Consider the following 14,603-nt stretch of genomic DNA (forward strand, 5'->3'; position numbering starts at 1 on the left):
AACAAACACACTGAGAGGGAAATTATAGAAACAATACCTTTTACAACAGAACCATGGAAAATGATATACCTAGGATTAACCTAACTAAAGAAGAAAATATCTTTTCAAGGAAAATTACAGTACTCTTAAAAAAGAGATCGTAGAGGATTAAGAAAATTTAAAGATAAGCCATGCTCCTGGATAGGAAGAACCAACATTGTAAAGATGGACATACTCCCAAAATTGCTGTACAGATTTAATGCAATCCCTATCAGACTACCACCAACATACCTCACAGAGGTTGTGAAAGCATTTCTAAAACTTATCTGGAACCAGAAAAGACATAGAGTAGCAAAGACAATTTTGGGCGATAAAGAGAAGGCAGAAGGCATTACAATTCCTGACTTGAAATTATACTAAACTACTGTGATATATTCAGCATGGTACAGGCAAGAAAATAGACCTGAGGATCATTGAAATGGAATAGAAGATGCTGAACCACTTACAAACACACTCAGCCACCTTATCTTTGACAAAGTGGCCAAACATACTCACTGGAAGAAAGACAGCTCTTTAACAATTGGTGCTTGAAAAACTGGCTCTATACATGCCAAAAACTCAAACTTGATGCAGGTCTATCACCATACACTAAACTAAAGTAAAATGGATTAAAGATCTAAACATTAAAGTAAAGACAGTAAATCTCCTGGAAAAGAAATTAAGAGAAATTCTTGAAGACATAGGGGTAGACAAATTCTTCATAAACAGATATCAAATTGCAGGGGAAACATTTGAAAGAATTAAGAACTGGGGCTTGCACTTTCTGAGAAGTATTTTCTTGTCAAAAAAATTACCCACAGAGTGAAAAGATAACCAACAAATTTGGAAAAAATCATGACAAGTAAGTACTCAAAAAAGGTCTGCTCTCTACAATTGATAAAGAATTAAAAAACACTAGGTCCCCAAAATTTAAACACCCAATCCAAAAATGGGCATCCGAAATGAACACACGCTTCTCAGAGGATGAAATTAAAGAAGAGAGTAAATATATGAAAAAATGGTCAAAATCACTTGCCATCTGTGAAATGCAAATTAAAACAAAATTGAGATATCATCTCACCCCAGAAAGAATGTCTATCATAAAGAAATTACCCAACAACAAAGTTGGAGAGGCTGTGGGGGAACAGGAACTGTTCTCCACTGCTGATGGGAATGTAGACTGGTGCAACCATTATGGAAATCAGTGTGGAGACTCCTTAGAAAACTTGGACTGGCAATTCCATTTAAACCAGCTATCCCTCTTCTTGGAATTTTCCCAGAGGATCTGAAAACATCATATCATAGGAATATATGTGGGCCTATGCCTATAGGAGCACAATTTGTGACAGCCAAATCTTGGAAACAACCAAGATGGCCCTGTGGTAATTTTACACAATGGAGTATTACTCAGCTATAAAGAATGATGAACTCGAAGCCTTTATATTGAAGTGGATGCCACTTGAACATATACTCATAAGTGAAATAAACCAGACACACATGTGTAAATTTTGTATAGTTTCCCTAGTATAAGAACTCAAAGGAAAAAATACAAATAGAAAGGTATAATGCAAGTTAAAGGAAAAGAGGATCTCGAGGACTAACTAATCAAAAGAGGGAAAGGAGAAGAGCTAGGAAGCATGACTATGTCAAGCCATAGAGTTATATATAGTAGATGTGCAAGGCAAAGATCCTGAGAATCTCCAGAAGATTTTTGAATCTAGCAGTTATTTGGAAAGTTTCTACCTTGACTAACTATATATACTGATACCTGTGAACTATACAATGGCACTGAAGATGGTAAACTCTAATAGTAGTTTCACGCTTGGAGTGCCTGTAATTCTGGTCTTCTGAGTACAGGTTGCTTGTCATGACATGCCCTTTGATTCTGTGATGTCTCTTGGGTAGATATTGTTCAAAAAGAAGGGGATGGTGAATGAAGGCAAGAGATAGGAAAAGGAATATTGTGGAACTACTCTGCTTCAAGGTTGTATATGGTTAGATTTTTGAACTTGTATGTAAAGTTAAGAAGTATATAATTCTTTATACCTATTTTTAAAAATATATTCTAATTTTTAAATGTTTTTCATCATATTCTATAGGGACTTAAAGTTTTACATATCAACACTTGATGAAAAATACCTGTTCCATGCTATGCCTAAGATGTTTGATATTCAGAAAGATGTTGAAGTGAAGCTTAACAGCCTCAGTTGTATGGCAATAACAATAAGTTTGTCTTTTGGATGGTTAACAACCTGATTTTGCAGACCAAAATTAGAGTAAAAGGAGGGCGGCAAGGAAAGCCATCATTTTGGCCCTAGCCTTCCAAGGTCAATTAAGACTCAAAGCATATGAGAACTTGTACTGTAACGTCATGTAACTCAGCAGTGTCCCAAATTATCTGATCAAGGAGATTATGGGGCCAAAGAGGAAAGTGATCAATTATGTAGAGTGTGCCTAAGGAGAGTCACATGGAGAGAAAAAATTCTCTCAGGCTTTCACAGAGCACAATGGCCAAGCAATGGCTGTGACTCATCCACATGGCTGACACAGACAAAGGTTCTACAATCTGAGGTACAGGATCTCAGGAAAAATCCTGAGTGAATTTCACTGACCTTATCAGACTGAAAATCTTCAACTCTTGTTACATAGCTTGCTTTATCTTGGTCTTAACCATCCAGCAGAAAAGTATAGAAACGAAGTATAAGAAGTAAAGCCATGGTGTTATGTTGAGCTATAGGGGACTCAGGTCAACCATTTCTGATGTTTGCAGTGAAGCAGAAGACCCAATACTATTATGGATTACTGAACTCTTTTAGAATATTTTGCTAAGTTATCACTCCTATAATATTCAAATAATGGAACTAAACAAAGAAAGGGGATACAGATAAATATCCATTTTGTATCTGTCTATTCAAAGCAGTTAGGATAGATATATAGTTACATTCTCTTAATGAATAGAAGGATTTGTTCTAATAAAGTTTGTAAATAGGATATCATGTCTGCATCTTGTACAGCAATTAACCACTAGGAAGAATGTATGCAATGTGTTAATTTTTGAAACTGTCCTACCAATTTGGTTTGAAACTGTCTCTTTGCTATTTGTTTCTCATTAAAATTACGTGAAAAAAAATGACATGGAAATAAACAGAAGGAAAAAATTAAAGAAATAAAAAGGAACTACGATAGGAAAAAGGGAGAAGAAAGGATTGGAAAAGAATATACAATTCCATATAGTTGTGTCATCAGAGTCTCTTAGTTCATAGAAAAGATGGTTTATGCTTACAGAAATTGGAGAAATTTTTATGTCTATATTTTTTACGTAAAATATAATAATATGAAATGTATTAACTATTATCATTTTTTATCATCTTGTGGTGAAATTTTGCTTTACCTTTGTTCCATAAATCAATGGAACTGACAGTATTAATCGAAAATTGACACCCCTCATTCATTAAGCAATAATAATATATCATTAGTATTAATTAGAGATATCAATAAGCAATAATATGTAAACATTTCATCTAGATCTTCTATTTTTCTTTATCCTCATTTAACATGAAAGAAAATAAACTTATAAAAATGGAGTCATGGAACTGGAGAAATAGCTCTGTAGAATAAGCAATTGCCTGGCAAGTGCAAGCACCTGAGTTCAATACTTGCTCCCACCAAAAATAAATAAATAAAATAAAAATAAAAATGGAGCAACTTATCGAAATACAATCACTAAATGAATTGAGATGGTGAAGAGATCTGCTTGATTTCTGAAAGTACATAGCATGCCCAATCTCTACTTAACCTAAGCCTGAGTAGATGTCAAATTGACATGAATTCAATCATTATCTGGAAGTGTTTTCAAATTAAAGGACAACATATTTCCCTATTCTCTTCTGGCAAAGACTGAGAATTTTTAAATCTTAAATTTAAAAACAATGGCAGTATGGTTTTTGTTCAAAACATACAAGCACCAAATAAAATATTTACTAATTTCATTATTTTCTTATAAGATATAACCAGAAAAAACAGAAAAACTGTACTTATATTACTTAAATCATTGACAATTCAAAAAGTGGATTAATCTTTTTTCCATGAGTCATCAAAATGTAAAGATAATTATAACTAAAACTAGAGGGAGTTATAGCAAAATGTCAGACTCCATCAATAAAGAGGTCTAACACCCAGTTGCTTACAATTGCTATTCCTTAAAAACAATTTCTAAACTTACCTGTCAGCCCTAATGCTCATACTTCTATTATGCATGCTCTGCTTTCTCAAAAATGTTTTTTGGCCTAGAGGATGCCAAAATCTAGATAATCATACAGATAAAACCTATAATAAATAGGCTAGGTTGCTTTCATATTCCTTTTATTGGGATCCACCAGATTTTGTCTAGAAAAAAGGTTTTATGACACATATTAAGGCCTTAACTAACTATATTCAGTGAGACGTAAGTGCCACCAAAGCTGGTCCCTCTCTACCAATAAAAAATAGAGTTTAAAAAATAGGCTGTCTTCAAATTGGTTGACATAAAACTTCCTAACAATAGTACAAGTGGTACCTGTACAGTTTTAAAAATTAAATGTTCTTTGTACACTCCTGATTCTTCTGCTAATGTCACAATAGCTGTTTAAGATATTAAATGACAAGTCAATGACAGATTAGACTCAAAATTTCACTAGATCTTACTTTTATCCTCTTTGTAAAAAGTCATCACAGTCCCCTCTTGGTGGAAATCTTTGTTAACTGTGTATTCATAATTATCCTGTTGATGTTATTATGTATACTTAACTTTTTTTTGGCTTTGTCTCTTCCAGATTCAAAGCTATACCCAAGATGAAAATGCCTATTATCTATTGAAGACCTTTAGATAGAAACCCAAGAGAGCATGTCTGGCTACAGATCAACCACTCTCACACTTTTTTGCCTGAATAGGCCAGAGTGGTCATCTCGCATTATTCCCTCATGCCAGTTCAGGTTACTTCTTCAGATTAGGTAATGTTGTAGGCAGCTGAATTAGATAGATATATTATAGGCAGTCAGACATGGCTGGGCCCTTAAAGGACCCAATAAAGAAGAAAAGATACCTTGCAACTGTGGGAGTAACAGGCACTCCCACTGTGGGACAGATCTCCTGATGAAAGACTAAGCAAATGCAGCCACATATCTCCCTAGGAATGGGCATCAGACATTGACATTCTAAATAGGTAGCAATAACCTTGAAAAAGCTAAGAAGAGTCATTAACTCAACATTTGCAGGTAGAGCCCCTGTTCTGTATTCATGCTGGCTTGCTAATGAATTCTTTCCCTATTTAATCCTGATTTAATCAATTTTACCTGAACAATTATATTTGTGATCTTGTAAGTGAACTGTAGTTTTGGCCCATTTCATGCCCATATTAGGATTTCCCCTGTTTTGCACCTAGGTCTTGCTTCACCTCACGGTATTGCTCTGTGTTCAAGGTATCAGGGTAAATCCTGAGGGGATTTGAATGACCTTATCAGATACAAAATTTACATTTCATATTATATAGGTCTTGCTTTATCTTGGTCTTAACCATCCAGCAGAAATAGAAAAACGAGGTATAAAAAGTAAAGCCATATTGATATGCTGAGCTGTAAAATGCTCAAGTCAACAACCTCTGACATTGCTGGTCCTATGGATAACCCACTACTATTATGAACTACTGGACTATAGTGGATTATTTTTCTGAATTCAAACACCTACAGTATTTAAATGGCAATGGAATACCCATCTCTGACAAAACTAAACAAAAATGGGGATATAAATGAAGGATCATTTTGTACTGGTATATACAAAATAGTTAGGATAGATATGCAGATAGTTTCTCTTAATTTAACGAGAAGAATGATTTTTACTAATAGTGTTTGGACAGGATATCATGTGTGCATCTTGTACTATGAATAACCACTATGAAGACAATATACAATGTACTAATTATTGAAACTGTCCTACTAATCGGTTTTGGAACTGTCTCATTGCTATTTGTTTCTTAATAAAATTCATTAAAAAATCCTTGAAACGGACAGATTCCTGGGCAACCCACTTGGTCCCCCTTTTGTCTCTCATTCAGAAGCTTCCTTTGTCCCAGTAAATATATTCTTCTCTTTAAAAAAAGACTTCTGAGACTTGGGACGAGATTGTGATCCTGCTTTTACAGTTTGTGAGGTTTTAAAAAGAAAGCCTCAATTTAAAGGCTAGGAAACTGGGAAAATTTATAAATGTGTGACAAAATACCTGAAAAAAAAAACAACTTAAAAAGCAAAGGTTTATCTTGGCTTACAGTTTCATAGATTTCCGTCTGTGATCAGCTGGCTCCTTTGCTTTTAGGCTGTGGTGAACCAGAAATATCACAGGGAAAGGACTTGGTAGACAGAAGCTATTCATGTCCGAGCGAGAGCGAGAGCGAGAGCGAGAGCGAGAGCGACAGACAGACAGACAGACAGACAGACAGACAGACAGACAGACAGACAACTTCCTCCCGCTGCTTTTGTTTAATTCAGATTCCACACTATTGATTGAGACCAACCATCTCTGAGGAGGATCCCCCATTCACTTTATCACCCCATATGACCACTGTCTCTGAGACACTTTTGTAGATAGTAAGGACACAGAAGGGTGCTTTATTCATTTTCTAGGTAATTCTTAATGTCAGCAAGTTGACAACCAAGATCAAGATGAGCCATCACAATGTGGAATATACAGAGATAAGAATCATTCAACAACAATCAACTTTAATCATTGTAAGTATCTGAGAACATAATGCATTCAGTTTCAGGTCAAACTTGAGTGTATGGTAACCAGTCACTTAACTGTTTCAAAAAAAATACCGAATATTCTGTAAACATATCTTATTTAAGTTGAAATTTATTAAGCTGTCCACCCAATTAAATAGGGTTTGAATAGAGTGGTATAACTTACCAGAACTTTATCAATAATTTAAATCAATGTCATCTATACAAATTGGTGATGTGAACCTTGAGTAAATAACTTTCTCAATGTTTTCTAACTTCACTGTTCAATTGACATTGCCCAAAAGAAAAACAAAAAGATCATAGGATCAATGTAAATGAAGTTGTAAGATTCAAAGCCTACTCACTGTCCTAGAATCACCTTTAGGTGCTTTTCTTGAAGATGGAATATAGGTTTCTTTGTTTCCTATGTAGTACCATAAGAAACTTTTTAAAATTTTTTTTTAGAATTAGGAAACTATCACTTATAAATAGAATATAAAGTACAATACAGGTTTTCCAAAATGTGGCAGTGAGAATACCAACATAAAAAAGAGAAACTTGTGCTCAAACAACCTGAATTCATCATTGCTGTATTATGTAACAGTAAAGGTCTTCATAAACTAATAATGATTTTCCTTTCACCTATACTGCCAACCTTCCCTACATCAAAAAATGCAAAACCAAGATTATCAAACTTGGAAGCAATAAAGTACCCCATGAATGTTAAGATCATATGAGGGACAGTTTGGGAGATCTGTAAAATATGTCATAATCATCCATGTGTTCAATCTCATTTCTAGTTATCTTTTCAGTAATCATTAGTGAATAAAGAACAAATTTACAAGTTTATATAGTAGTGCATCTGGGTTCAACACAAAATATTACAAGTTTTAGGTAAATACATGTTTATAAGATACTGCTAACACTTAAAGGATAAAATTCCAAATCTTGGGAAGCTAATAAACACAAGACAATGAGAAAGGATTTTCTACATTTACTCTTGTTATCAAAAATAGTTTAACTCTTTTTGCAAAACAAAAGCGAAGTAGTACATAATTGACACATATATAAGAATTTTTAAAATCAGGTGGACATCAGACAGGCCATAACCAGGAGAAAATGTGTAAAATCAACAGAAGTAACAACAGAAACTTAAGACCTACAAAAAAAAAAAAAAAATCTAGTTGTTTCCAAACCCACAAAATACAAATCTTCATATCATATCTACTGAATTTTTCAATTTAGGCGTATTTTAAGATATTCACTTGTGATGAAGTTACTACTTTTCTGGTTGTGCATAGGAAATCTCTTATACTACTAGAAGCTTTTGTTCTTAGTGTCCTTGGGGATTTTTATGAATCCAAGCTATTTCCATGGTAATGTTTCACACATCATGGCTTCTGCTGTGTATGTTTCAGGGCAAAGCCATGTACCTATAAACAATTTCCCTGCAGCCCTCGGGCAATCCATCAAAAAATAATTGCCCAGGACAGGTGGTATATAAGCCACATCTAATGTACCCACTCAGTGAATTTTTTGCATGCTGTATAATTTGATGTGTATGCACAAAATGCAATATTGTGAATATCTCTTCAATAGGTTAACTATTGACTGTAAGTCATAGTAATAAAGTGTTAAAACCATCCTAGTAATTTTTCTGCTCAAATCAATGGGCTTTAAAATAGGAATCAATGATAGTGACAGATTTTGATAGTTTTGCTAGGAATTTATATTTGCACAAACAGCGTCCATGTTATACTTGACCCTGTGGCAGAGGAGGAAAATAATCAATACCTTTATATCTCTCCTAGGAATAAATTCTCTTCTTTGAATATGCTAATTAAAAGTCAAGCATTGTGCTGACATTTTCCGGATAAATCATATAATTTTATACAATAAAGTTAAGTTTAGCACAGCAAGCCATTTTGATGAGATTTTTTTTTTATTTTTATTTTAGGTAATGGTCTACTGGGTGTTCAGGGTCTCACTACTATATCAGATTTTTAGTGATACTCCTATTTACAGCCTCCCAAGACCTGGGATTACAGGTGCGCACCACCACACCCAGTATCAATTGCCATCTGTGCATGCCCTGGGAAAGCAGGGCCAGCATGGCAGGTCTAGGGATTGAACCCTGGCTTCTGTGCCTGCTTGTAGGTGCTTCAATCTGTTGAGCTATTTGACTGGACCTTCAAAAATTTGTACCAAAATGAAGAACACACAAAACCCCAACTGTTAATAGTGTTTCTGTTCACAACAGTTATTTATTGTATCCTAATAATTCTACATTTCTTAGGATACAATTTTTCTCCACTTCTTGTTATTATTGTTAATCATAAGAGGTGGTGGTGGAGGTGATGTGGTTCTGTGTGTGTGGATCTTAAGGCACTAGCACAAACTCTAGAATATTCTCAGATGTTTTTCTACATGGACACTGTGTAAATAAACAAGAAATTTAAAGCAATAGAAGACATTACTTAATGTCAGTACAGATTTCAATCTAATTCAAACTTAATGAACTTTTGAGGGGAGAAAGAGATAGGTTGATTACTCTCAGATGCCTACTCAATTTCACACTATAGATAGTGTTTCAAAGAAAATTTACTATTGAGGTTGAAAGAATAATTACTCTGCAACTACTGAACTTTGTCCTTTAAAAGATGGGTTAATGATTAGGCCTTGGTCTTAGCAAAAATAGTAAGTGCAGTAATAGTCACATCCAAGAGAAAGGAGAAAATCTGACATTTTAGGTATGCTGTTATCATAGGTGCAGTATGAAACCCCAAAAACCCATGATATAAATTAGAAATACAAACAATCCATTTTAGTCTTTCTTGGATTTGCTGATTGATCAGTACTCCTCAAAAATAATTTGTTTTTTATTGTACTCTTTTATTTCTTTATTTCTGTGGTGTAGGATCCCACTACTCAGTTCGGACTCTTAATGATCCTCCTGTCTCGGCCTCCCCAGCGCTGGGATTACAGGTGCGTGCCACCATGCTGAGTTTCAGTGGCTGACACAGTGTGGGGCCAGCATGGCATGCAGTACAGGGTTAGAGCCCAGGTCCTGGCACTTGCCAGGCAGGTGCTTAGACTACCAAGCTATCTCCCCAGCCTATTAGTTCTTTTATTATATTTATTTATTTATTTTTGTATTTTAGGAAAGGGTCTACAGGGTGTTCAGGGTCTCACTACTAGATAGGACTTTTAGTGACTCTTCTATTTACAGCCTCCCAAGTGCTGGGATTACAGGCGCTCACCACTACACCCAGTCTCAATTGCCATCTCAGTGCGCCCCAGGGGCAGGGCTGGCACAGTAGGCCCAGGGATCGAACCCCTGGCCCCTGTGCCTGCTTGCTGGCACTTTAATCTGCTGAGCTATTTGGCCAGCCCTTTAGTTATTTTAAATGCATGTCCATCAACACACTAATTTTTTTGCTGCCTTTCATTACTGGCCTTATTCTCTTCCTTCTTTGACAGTGTGCTGCAAACTATGAACTCCCATTCATTTTTAGAAAGGTGTTGTCTATGCCTCTTTAATATGAAATCTAAAGAAGTTATGGACCATAAATTTGGAATATATGTGAAACTTTTGAAACATCCATCTCTAACCTTGTTATAATCACTAATTAATTATTAATTGATAAAAACTAAATAAAGCAGGAAAAAATAAAAATATTAATCTGAACCAAAAATCTATGAATATAGTCACATTTACAATGACTTCAACATTCTGATATATAACTATAATATCTTTTCTTTTTTTTTTCTGTATTTAGTACAGGGTCTACAGTGTCTCACTACTTAGACTGAACTCTTAGTGATCCTCCTGTTTTCAGACTCCCAAGTACTGGGATTACAGGCATGCGCCACCATGCCCTGTCTCAATCACCATCTCAGCACACCACATGGGTGGGGCCAGCACCGCACACCAGGGATTGAACACTGGCCACTGCATTCTGCCTAAGCAGGCACTTTAATTGACTGAGCTATCAGTTGAAAAAAACACACAGAAATATATGTATGGGTGATATGTAAAGACTATATCATTTTACAAAGAGATTTAAGCTAGTTCTGGATCCTTGACATTTCCAAGGGCCTAGAATTAGCTCCCCACAAATAGCAAGGGGTAACTGCATTGTTTCCAGGCTTTTATGTCTAGAAGTTTTGGGACACTCCAGTAAGATTTCCCTTTTGTTTATCTTTTAGAAACAGAGTATTAATTGAATGAGTAATAATTGAATCTCTGTACAGTGATTTTACCATTCTGTGAAATAAAATAAATTTCTACTTTATCATATAGTAAGCTACATATTCTCAGCTACTTTATCTCCTTTTTCTCTTGATAAAAATTAATAATGAAGCACCAGTGCAAAATAATTATCAGGGTCAATTTATTTTTTAGTTACAATTCTATGTTGATATTTTGTCTAATTTCCATGATTTCCCTTAGAATAATAAAATATGAACTTTCTTCATTCATTAAAAATTAATTGCCCAACATGTGTCATGCACTAGGGAAATATAACATGGTGATGAAGCAATATATTCAGGGTAAGCCTTGGGAAATAGAACTTAATGGCCAGGCAACACATTAGGCGTTGATTATTAAATAGAGAACAAAATCATTTTTTGAAATTTATTTTTTAAAGAGAGTATAAATTAGAATACAACGAGAAAAAATTATAAGTGATACAAAGTGTCACTTAACAAAGTAATGTGAATTTCACAGTATTTGTTGTAATACATAGTGTTGTCTTCTAACCAGTTATTCAAAATGCCATATATATGCATGTAAAATTTGGAAGAAGAAATAAAATAAGAAATGTATGAGAAATTAAGAAGAGAAAACATACAAGCAATTGAAAAACGGAGACAAAATAAATTAAAGCACTAACTGCTTCTTTCCATAGGCCAGCAGAAATGCACAGTACAGTTGTCCAAACAATCCTGCTTACGTACACAGGTAAATCACTTTCCCCTACTCCCTCTCCTGTCCTTCTCCTCAACTTGGTAACTCTTTTCCTTTTAAATAAGTTCATTCCCTTTTCCCATCTTTTTGTACCCTTCAGATTCAATTTTTCTCTTTCAGGTTCTCATACCAAGGAGACAGTATTAGATTTGCACATGCGGGTCTGATTTATTTCACTTAAGAGCATGTCCTCTAGTTGCATCCATTTACCAACAAAGACTCAAATTTATACTGTTTTATAGCTGAATAATACACCATTCTATAAAAGTAACACATCTTCTTTATCCATTCTTCAGTTTATGGGCATCTGTGTTGTTTCTAGGATTTAGCCATGACAAATTATGCTGCTACAAACTTGGGTGCGCATATATCACTGTGGTATGAGGTTTTCAGTTCTTCTGGAAAAATACCCAGGAGGGGAATAGCTGGCTTGAATGGGACCTCCAATCCTAGCTTTTGAAGGAATCGTCACACTGATCACCATAGTGGTTGTACCAGTCTGCACTCCCAACAAGAGTGAAGAAGCGTTCCTTTTTCTCCATAGCCTCTTCAGCATTTGTTATTAGCAGACTTCCTGTTGTTGGCCATTCTTTCTGGGGTGAGATGGAATCTCAGCATTTTTAAAATTTGCATTTCTCAAATGATCAATGATGTGAACATTTTTTAATATATTGACTTGCCATGTGTATTTCTTCCTCTGAGAAGTGTATATTCTTCTCAGATGTCCATTTGTGGATTGAGTCTTTGAATTTGGGCAACCAGATTTTTTTAAGAAAGCAAAAATCATAAAAACATGTATGTATGATAAAATATAATAATTATAGTAGATAGTTACTATTCTCTAGGGAGTCATGAGTCAGGAAAGTGTTTCATAACTTTTAGTTCAACTTGAAAGCTTGTATATGAAATATATTCTGTAATATAGATAGATATACATAATTTATTGAAAACCAGTTATTCTGCTTGTAAAACATGGAATGTTTAATTTAGAGAAAAGTGGATTCTGATTTTATTTTTGTCTCAAATTATCAAAAAGAAGGAATGTAGATGTTAAAGTTATAATGAACTGCTTAGTGTTTTGCTTCTTTTAGTGTACTTTTGCATGTGTTTAGTTAATTCCTGAAACTGGGCAAGCAATTTATTCTACTTGGGCTTATCTTGCTCCTTCTAGGATACCTTTCTAAGTGTAAGTTATAATAAAAGTTATCATGTTTCCTAAGTATCTCCCAGAACAAAACTATCTCTACCATAGTTTTTCTATTTTTCCTTTCTACTCATATTGAATTGGCCAGTTTAGCTGGTTTGTAAGCTATTCTCTCTGCCACAGGCAAATCCAAGGGTGGTGTCCTGGGCACTTGTACAGGGCCCTCTTCTCTGATCCTCGTCAGAGGCCCGCTGTGTCCTGATTCACACCCAGGGGGATGCGATTGCACCACTTCAGCAGCTCGTTAGCATGGTAGTGGTGGCTGGCATGGAGATCTTTATTAGCAGACCTGTCTTAAAGACGCTGTATGGGGGAAGGCTGTTTCTGAATTTTTTTTTGGGGGGGATGAAAGAGAAGACTAACAGATACCAATGTGAATATTTTATGCAACACATAATCAATTAAATATTGAGGATCTCCATTGCAAAATAATTAGAAAAGGGCTAAAGGCATATAAAAATTCAAGAGGAAAGTATAAGAAGCTCAGACAGAGGTAAGGATATATTTTACAATTTGAAAATTTTGAAGCCACTCCCTGCAATCACATTGATATCTCCTAGCCCATTATTTCATAATATAGGGGGCTTTATTTTTGTTTGTCCTTACAATCTTGATCCAATTTTGAAGCGCTGCCCAGAGGCCAGTGAGTTCTATTCATAGCCACTCCCTTATCCACCTCCCTTATGTTCTCAGGGCTGGATACCAGACAAGCCGGGCCAACTTAGTCCCAGAACACGATGAAGAATTACCCAATCCTCAATACACTCTCCTATAACGGCCTTTCCTGTCAGTAGAGCCACAGTAAAAGTGATGACCCAAAGCTCCCCTCTTTCTCTTTGCCTCCTGAACACCCAAGCAACTCTCCTGAGTGGCCAAGTGTGCCAGGGCGATCTGCTATATTCTCTCTGAGAGCTGGAAACACAAAACAGTAAAACTTCCTAAAGTCCTCCCCTAACCATGTCATCTTTGTCTCTACAGGTATGCTCTTCTGTCTATGTACCTGCAGAGTGTACACTTGTGTATATGAAAGTACTGGGAAGCAAACCCAGAGACTCACACTGAGTTCCATCTCCAACCTGTTTTACTTTCTAATTTTGAGACAGGCTCTTCCTAAATGGCCAAGAGTGGCTTTGAGCTTTGAACCCTCCTGCCTCAGCCTCAGGAATAGCTGGGATAGCAGGTGTGCACCTCTGGCTTCTCTTTGTTAATCTACTGGTGTCACAACACCTCACTCAAAATAATGTAGATATCACAACATATTGTGTTATCTGGCAAAGTCTTACTTGAAAACTGTGAAAAGAATATTGGCTTATATGGGAACAATGCATATAAGGTACAGATATACTGAACTGTACAGGATTAATTGAAGGGTGTCAAAGTTTACAAGAATGTTTACAAAAAGTCTTTGGTGGCCTGTGGACTAATAGTGCCATCTGGTGGACATATTTGATAAGTGCAAGGAAAATTTGTTCTTTTCGACTTTTGGGGTGCGTGTATGATGTTATAAAGAGAGGTCAACAATTTCTGACATTGCCAGTGAAGCGGAGGACCCAATACTATTATGGACTACTGGACTCTTTTAGAATATTTTGCTGAGTTTACACACCTATAATATTCAAATAACGGAACTTAACATAAAAAAGGGTATACAGATGAATG

The sequence above is a fragment of the Octodon degus genome, unplaced genomic scaffold (assembly GCF_000260255.1).
Source record: "Octodon degus isolate 3935 unplaced genomic scaffold, OctDeg1.0 scaffold00097, whole genome shotgun sequence".
Taxonomy (NCBI): Eukaryota; Metazoa; Chordata; class Mammalia; order Rodentia; family Octodontidae; genus Octodon; species Octodon degus.